Raw genomic sequence first — 8,715 nt, forward strand, 5'->3', positions numbered from 1 at the left:
CAGCCTCTACGAGGGCACAGGCCCTCAATGTGGGGGCGATTCTATGGAGCGCCCCCCAAAACACCTTGTCCACATGTTGATTGGTTGATTGGTACAAGGACCCTAAAACCCTGGGCAGTGGTTGTGGGGTCTTCGGGCAGGGGGCTTATCCGAGTCTGGGCTGGGTCACCCGCTGACATCATCGGATGACTCCACCGCTCAGTTATTTGTCTGGCGGTGGAGCAGGCAGTTGGCGGGGAGCCTTCAATGACACTGAAGGGTTTTTTTTTGGATCGGACGGGCATCCTGATTAATGATGGATCTACATCTGGGGGACATTGTTTTTGATTTTTTTTTATAAAGGAATTGTCAAAAACTCGTGTTGTGTCTTTATTCACTTTTTGGGTTAATAGGTAGGCCTTATTCATTCATATGGAGGGCCCATGACTTAGGGGGACCACTTGTTAAAGGAGGCTTCCATAGACCGATAACCACCTGCCCGCAGACCGCCCCAACCACTGCCCTGGTTGTGGGCAAAAGGCATGTGGCCTGGTATGGTTCAGGAGGGGGCGATGCTCGCTTGTCTCGTCCCCCCCCCCCTTTCTTTGCTTGCTAGGCTACATGCTCTGATAACGGTCTGGTATGGATTTTTTTTTCATTCTGGCGTGGGGTTCCACTTAAAATCCATACCAGACCTTAAGGGCCTATATATATATATATATATATATATATATATATATATATATATATATATGTATGTATATGTATTTGTATATTTTTTTCACAATTTTTTTTTTAATATATATTTATATTATTTATTTTTTTTTTTTTTATTTACATTCAGCTGTCAGCGGGTGACTCATCGCATCAGTTAAGTAATGGCGGCAGACTTCAGGGCCCGATCCTTAGCAACCAGCTTGTCTTACATTCAGTTGTGAAAGAAAGGGCCTTGTTATAAATTAGGGAGGGAGGGAACACGCTGTCTTTTTTTCACAATGATTTTATTGCCGGCAATGCGTTTTTTGTTTTTTTTTTACATTAAGCTGTCAGCGGGGATCAGTTGATAAGGATGTGGCGGCCGGATTGTCAGCCTGCTTCTTAGCAGCCAGCTATTCTTTAACCACTTGCCGCCTGCCCTATAACAAAAGCACGGCGGCATAGTGGTTTCAAAATCCTGACCAGACGTCATATGACGTGATCAGGATTTTGAGCCGCTGGGCGCACATCGCGGCGATCGTTGTTGCGGGGTGTCAGTCTGATGGAGACTCTTTACCACGTGATCAGCCGTGTCCAATCACGGCTGATCACAGTGTAAATAGGAAGAGCCGGTGATCAGCTTTTCCTCACTCGCGTCTGTCAGACGCGAGTAGAGGAGAGCCGATCGGCTGCTCCTCCTGACAGGGGGGATCGACTATCAGCGCAGTCCCCCCGAGGATGCCCACACTGGACCACCAGGGACGCCACCAGACCACCAGGGATGCCCAGCACAAGGTATGCCACCCTAGACCACCAGGGATGCCAATCAGTGCCCACAATGGATGCCAATCAGTGCCCACAATGGGCATCACTGATTGGCATGCATTATTGTTTGGCACCCATTAGTACAGTATAAAACAATAGAATGCCACCTATCGGTGCCCATCTGTGCCGCCTATTAGTGCCCATCCGTTCCCATCTGTGCCGCCTATCCATGCCCATCTGTACCGCCTATCCATGCCAATCCGTGCCAGCTATCAGTGCCAATTTGTGCTACCTATCAGTGCCCATCCGTGTCCCCCATCAGTGCCGCCTATAAGTGCCACATATCAGTGTCCATCAATGCCATCTCATCAGTGCCACTTCATTGGTGCCACCTCATCGGTGCCCATCAGTGAAGGAGAAAACTTACTTATTTACAAAGTTTTGAAACTGAAACAAAATTTTTTTTTATTTTTTTCAAAATTTTCATTTTTTTTTATTTGTTTAGCAAAAAATAAAAACCATAGAAGTTATCAAATACCACCAAAAGAAAGCTCTATTTGTGGGAAAAGATACAAATTTCATTTGGGTACAGTGTAGCATGACCGCGCAATTGTTATTCAAAGTGCGACAGCGCTGAAAGCTCAGAATTGGTCTGGGCAGGAGGGTGTTTAAGTGCCCGGTATTGAAGTGGTTAAATAAAATTTGGATCAATCGATCAATTTTTTGACCGATTCAAATTCTAATCGTTCCAAAAATGTGAAATTTGTTAGAAAACAGATTTATACAACGGATGTAAAAACGAAAGTCTGCATCCGCTTTTATCAGATTTTCGTCCCAAAAAAATAAAAAACGTGACGAACGAATGAAGAAAATGGATTGGCCGTGTGAAAGGACCCTTAAGCTGCTTTTCCACCAGAATTAAAGAGGGATTTCACTGTGGAAAAAAATATTAAAAGCCAACAGCTACAAATACTGCAGCTGCTGACTTTTAATAAATGGACACTCACCTGTCCCTGGGTCCAGCGATGTCGGCAGCCAAGGCCGATCGATCGCTCGGCTCTCGGCTGCTGCCGCCACCATTTTAGGTGAGGGAATCAGGAAGTGAAGCTTCACTTCCCGGTTTGTTACTGCGCATGTGCGAGTCGCGCAGCGCAATAGGAATTGTCCGCGCTGTCTCTGGGACAGCAGACAGCGCGCAGGGACAGGAAGAGGCATAGACTCCCGTGGGAGTCTGCCCGGAAGTGGGTGTAAATACCTGTCTTTGACAGGTATCTGCACCCCCCTCCCCCCTGAAAGGTGCCAATTGTGACACCGGAGGGGAGGAGGGTTCCAATCAGCGGAAGTTCCACTTTAGGGTGGAATAGCCTATCAAGACACTATGCTAAGTTCCATAAAAAAGACCCCTCATCCTTACAAATCTGAGGGATTCAAAAATATAAGCCCCACTGGAGAGGTGATAACAAAGTAATTAGGATAAGCCAAGCTGAATCCCGATGGATCCATGAGTTATGCACTTTGAAACCTTTCGGACACAACGTTGACTTTGATCTTAATTGTTTTATTTCTAATTATTGATATATTAAATTTTATATCTATTAAAGACTTTTATATATTATTATTTATTACCATTGGGGTTCGATGTCCCCATTTTTTCGGTTTTCCCGGGATACATTATTTTATTAATTTGCTCAATCAAATTCAACGTTGAGATCAGCTAGCTACCCCTTTTATTTATAATATGGTACTGTCATATTTGATTTTACTATGGATCTATATATGTATAGCTAAGCATTGCCTTTATAAAATGATGCAATATGCCTTTTCACCACAAGATGGCAGTGGTATTGAAATGGTATATTTATAATGGGATTTTATATTCATTTAAGCAGAGTGATTTTTAATTATTATGTGGCGTTTTGGGGATTCTTATAAATAAATATGTAAGTAGTTGATATAGGTTTTTACTTTGAGCTGTATTAGGAACTGATTTTTTATTCATGTATGCAGCGGTAGTTGTCTGCAGTTGCTATGGCAGCACCGCTTGCTCTATTTAAACTCCTTCGGCACCTGACTCCTTGACCCTTTGAAAAAGTCACGTGTCTGTGACGCAACGCGTCAGGGAGGAGCCAGGTGTCACGATCGTCACTTCCGATCGCGGCCGAGAGCGGAAGTTCCTGTGTTTACTATTTCGCAAGTGTTTCTACCTAACTGTAAGTGTGGATATTATTTTAATAAAGTGCTTTACAATACGTTCTACACATGGGAGCCCCCCTCTTGTGTTTTTTATTATCCGGTGCATGACTGGTGGACCTAATACATTGATGGGCTGACATTACGAGGAGAGGAGAAAGTAGCCAGTGGGACACACACATTACGCTGGATTTGGCCATTAATGGTCTTCATTGGAGGTGAGAGGCTGGGGGAAATAAGTGGTGCACAAGCCTAAGCACTGAATTATTGGTGGACTGTCACAGTTCTTTGGAGCAGCTTTATTTTCCACTGCATGGATTTATTATAGGATCACAGCATCTTGGAATTTATACTGCACTGATTGTTTGTGTGATTTATGAATCATCTGCACTTTTTGCACTTTTATGAATACTGCTGCTATTTGGATACTGCACTGCACTGATTATTTGTGTGGATATTATGGACTACACTGCACTTTGATTTTGTATTATAGTTTATAGTATTTTTTATTATATTGTATTTAGAATTTTATTGATTGCATCATATTGCACTTATCACTTTTTGTTGCCATTTTAATTTTGCTGATTTGCACATTTTCTTTGCATCAGGGTTATCGTTATTTCTTTATTTTTCATGTTATTTCAGTTTTTTGAGGAAGTTGGGTAGCGCTGCATATTTCTTTATATATATTTTATTTTGGTGTTGAGATCACTTTCTATGCTGGCTGCTTCACCTTATTGATTTTTCATATTAGCACAAGTGGAGCGCATTAGTATTATTATTTTTTTCTTTATACGAGTTTTAGATTTAATCTTTAGGGTTGTGCGCACTAGCACTTTATTTTGTTGTAGAGTGGGAGAATTATCATTTTATCTCTGGAGTTGATCCCCTTTTTTAAGCATGCCAATATCCTCTGGGACTGTGACATGATAATGGGCGGGGACATCATTCGGTGATGTCCCTATATAAGTCGCCGCACACCGCGTGTCCTGTCATAGTGACCGGAGACAGCGACGAGGCAACATCTCCAGAAGAGAAGAACAGAAGACGGCGACAGCGGCGACAGAAGACCAGGCCACCCCTTGTAAAAGAGCTAGAAGAAGGCGCGGTGGCCCGGCAAGAAGAACCGAAGAGGGGGACAGGACCCCCGAAGGGGGGGACAAGACCCCCGAAATTGGAAGAAGAGGGCAGCGAAGAAGAAGAAAGCCGGGCTCCTCCACTCGTGAAAGATCTAGCAGAAGAAAGACTCCTGGAGCTGTGCAATAAACTATTTTAACCCTTGTGTGTTGTGTTTTTTTTTTTTTTTTTTTACTTTTTTTCACAGGTGAATGGGTAGGGGTACGTTGTACCCCATACTCATTCACATAGGGTGGGGGGACGGGATCCGGGGACCCCTTATTCCGATAAGCCCCCTGCCCACAGACCCCGACAACCAATGGACAGGGTTGTCGGGAAGAGGCCCTTGTCCTCATCAACACGGGGACAAGGTGCTTTGGGGTGGGGGGCCGCGCGGCCCCTCCTTCCCCAAGGCACTCCCCATGTTGAGGGCATGCGGCCTGGTACGGCTCAGGAGGGGGGGGAGGCGCTCGCTCGTCCCCACCCCCTTTCCTGGCCGGCCGGGTAGTGTGTTCGGATAAGCGTCTGATATGGACCTAGTGGGGGACCCATACCGATTTTTCGGCGTAGGGATTCCCCTTTAAGTCCATACCAGGTGACGGGGCCAGTGATACCTCCTTCGCTGGCCCCGGCTACCTGGAGCCGCGCTCAAAATGAGCAGACTTTTCTCCGGGCGGGAAAAGTCCGTTAATTTCTAAAGTACGGCGGACTGGCACACACATGGCCGTACTGTCTGCCGAAATGCGAGTCCGGCTTTTGGTTAAAAAAAGTCAGCCGGAGCCTACACACGGGGGGATTGTCTGGCGGACTTGAGTCTGCCGGAATTTTCCACCGGATTGTTTGATCGTGTGTACGCGACATTAGAAGCCATAGACGTTCAATTTTCACCTGATTGCCACCCAGTAGACTGTCTCTACAGACAAGAGCTATTCATTAGAGTCAAAAGACAATTACCGTACATTAGACTGTTGCTACAGACAGTAGCAAGATAGTAGGGTTAGGGGCCTTAGACATGAGAATGTCACCTGATTCCTATCAGATACGATGGTCTTTCATATGAACGCTGGCCAGTAGGGTCAGGAGCCTCTCGTAGATGTGAGATTGTCACCAGCTTCCCACCCAGTACTAATACTGCAGGCAGCTGCTGGCCAGAAGGGTTGAGGCCTCTCATAGACCTGACATTTTTACCCAGTTCTCACCTGATAGACTTTTTCCATAGGCAGTGGTCAGTCAGAAGGGTCAGTGACAATAGACATAACAGGTCCGGATATAGGGGGTTGGTCAGTGGGCTGTGCCTCCCCTAGATTTTAGCTGTGCCCCCTAGGGCTCTAAGTGTGCATTCATGAAGCACTCTGATGAGGACAACTGATGTAAGGGGGCATGTTGGGGAAAGTTGATGTAAGGGGGCACTCTGATGGGGACAGTTGATGTAAGGGGGCATATTGGGGACAGTTGATGTAAGGGGCACTCTGATGGGGACAGTTGATGTAAGAGGGCACTCTGATGGGGACAGTTTATGTAAGGGGTACTCTGATGGGGACAGTTTATGTAAGGGGGCACTCTGTTGGGGACATTTGATGTAAGGGGGCACTCTGTTGGGGACAGTGAATTCCAAGTGCTTCAATAATATAACAATAGGTGTTACCAAAGAATTTCGTTAACACATTAAGGTGAGTGAGGGTGGGGAAGAGGAGGCTGAGCAGGGTTTTACAGGACAGTACATAAGCCTCTTTTAAAGAGGAAGTAAACCCTAAGAGTGGCAATGAAGTGGAATTCCCTTCCACAGACGGAGGACTCGGTGAGGGGCATCGATAGTTTCAAGAAACTATTAAATAAGCACCTGAACGACCACAACACACAGGGATATACAATGTAGTACTGACATATAATCACACACATAGATTGGATTTGATGTCTTTTTTCAACCTCACCTACTATGTAACTACTATGTAACTATGGACCTCTGGTTTAAATTCAAGTCCAGCTCCTTCTATAAAGATATTTTGTGTGCAATCCCTTAAGTTGTACAGCCAGATATTGTCTCTTATTTTCCGATGTGGAATATTACGATTTTTACTCATACAGATTTGTTCACCCCATCAATTACCAGCACCCCATTACCTTCTCCCTACCCTTACCCACCCTCTCCTCTTCCTTTGCTCTTCCTCCTTCTCCCCCTCTCCATTTTATTTTCTCTTTCCCCTCAAATTCTCACTTTACCTACCATAATATTAGATTGCTAATAAGTTTCCACATGCCCACCCAGACCCAGGTTATTATTTGAGGCTTTGCCTTTTATCTCCTATTTTTAGGTCTTCCGTTCCTGACGGTCTTTGGATGATATTTGCTTACTTATGCATGTATTTACACAATATGCTTGTATTACCGTTGCTTACTCTGTTCGCTAGTCTCTTCAATAAACAGATATTAAACGAAAAAAATGTGGTAAGGTATGAAAGTGAAATAAGATGATGATTCCTACTTATACTGCATACACACAATCGGACTATCCGGCGGACTTTGCAGCTGAGGTCTGCCGAACTTTCAAGTGAACCGACTTGGCCAGACACGATCACTCCAAAAGTCCGACGGATTCGAACGTGATGAGGTAGAATAAGGAAGTTCATAGCCAGTAGCCAATAGCTGCCCTAGCGTCGGTTTTAGTCCGTGGACTAGCACACAGACGAACGGATTGTCCGCTAAAAGCCGAGTCCACCGGACAATTTTGAAGTAAGTCTTATTTCTAAGTCTGCCGGACTTTTGGGAAGAAAAAGTCTGCTGGAGCCCACACACGATCGAATTGTCCGGCGGACTCCGGTCTAAGTCCGCCAGATAGTCCGATTATCTGTACGCGGCATTAGGCTGCTTTGCCACTTCATGCAAAATCACATACTTGTACGTCATTTTGCTGAAGTAGTTGTATTGAAATGATGCCTGCAGCTGCAGGCTTTCTTGTAATAACAGATGCAGTTATGTAGCCGCACGGCTGTTATTACAAGCAGCAGGGGTGAAGCCCCCCCGCCACCTTCAGCCGCTCTGCCCAGGCACATCCATCGGCTGGCGGGAGACCCAAACAAAGCCAGATTCGGAACAGTTCTCTGATGTAGAAACCTGGAAGCAACGCCACAACGTCACTTCCAGTTTACTTGGCAGCCAACAGATCCAGTTTTTAAAAAAAGTCTGTATTAAAAAACGCTGATCTTGGCGTTTTGAAAAGTTTCTAATGCAGAGAAGGGGCTTGGGGTCCCAGATCCCTCCATAAAGAGTACCTGTCACTGCCTATTACTGTCACAATGTGTACATTCCTTGTGACAGCAATAATAGTGATCAGAAATTTTTGTTTTAGGTGGACAGTGTAAAACTAAAAGTAAAAATTTAGAGCATCCCATCCCTCCGTGATCTCGCGCCAAAGAAAGAGCATATGTAAGTCGCGGCTGCAAATTTAAAAAGCTCCTCTGTAACGCTAAACAGGTATCCGTTAAAATGTTTTTACAACATCGTCTATGGAGATTTTTAGGTACTGTAGTTTGAGGACATTTCACGAGTGTGCGCAATTTTAAAGCATGACATGTTCAGTATCCATTTACTGGGTGTAACATCATCTTTCACATTATACATTCTATGCATTATACAAAAGAATTGGGCTAACTTTACTGTTTAGTATTTTTTTATTCATTAACCACTTTCAGATCGGACCATTTTGCTGGCTTAAAACCAGACCACTTTTTGCAATTCGGCACAGCGTCCCTTTAACTAAAAATTGCCCGGTCGTGCGACGTGGCTCCCACACAAAATTGAAGTCCTTCTTTTCCCACAAATAGAACTTTCTTTTAGTGGTATTTGATCACCCCGGCGGTTTTTATTTTTTGCACTATAAACAAAAAAAGAGCGAACAATTTAGAAAAAAACACATTATTTTTTTACATTTTGCTATAATAAATATCCCCCAAAAATATATTAAAAAAATTT

The sequence above is a fragment of the Lithobates pipiens genome, unplaced genomic scaffold (genome assembly GCF_037356315.1).
Source record: "Lithobates pipiens isolate NorthernLeopardFrog02 unplaced genomic scaffold, aLitPip1_a1.2 Scaffold_30, whole genome shotgun sequence".
NCBI lineage: Eukaryota > Metazoa > Chordata > Amphibia > Anura > Ranidae > Lithobates > Lithobates pipiens.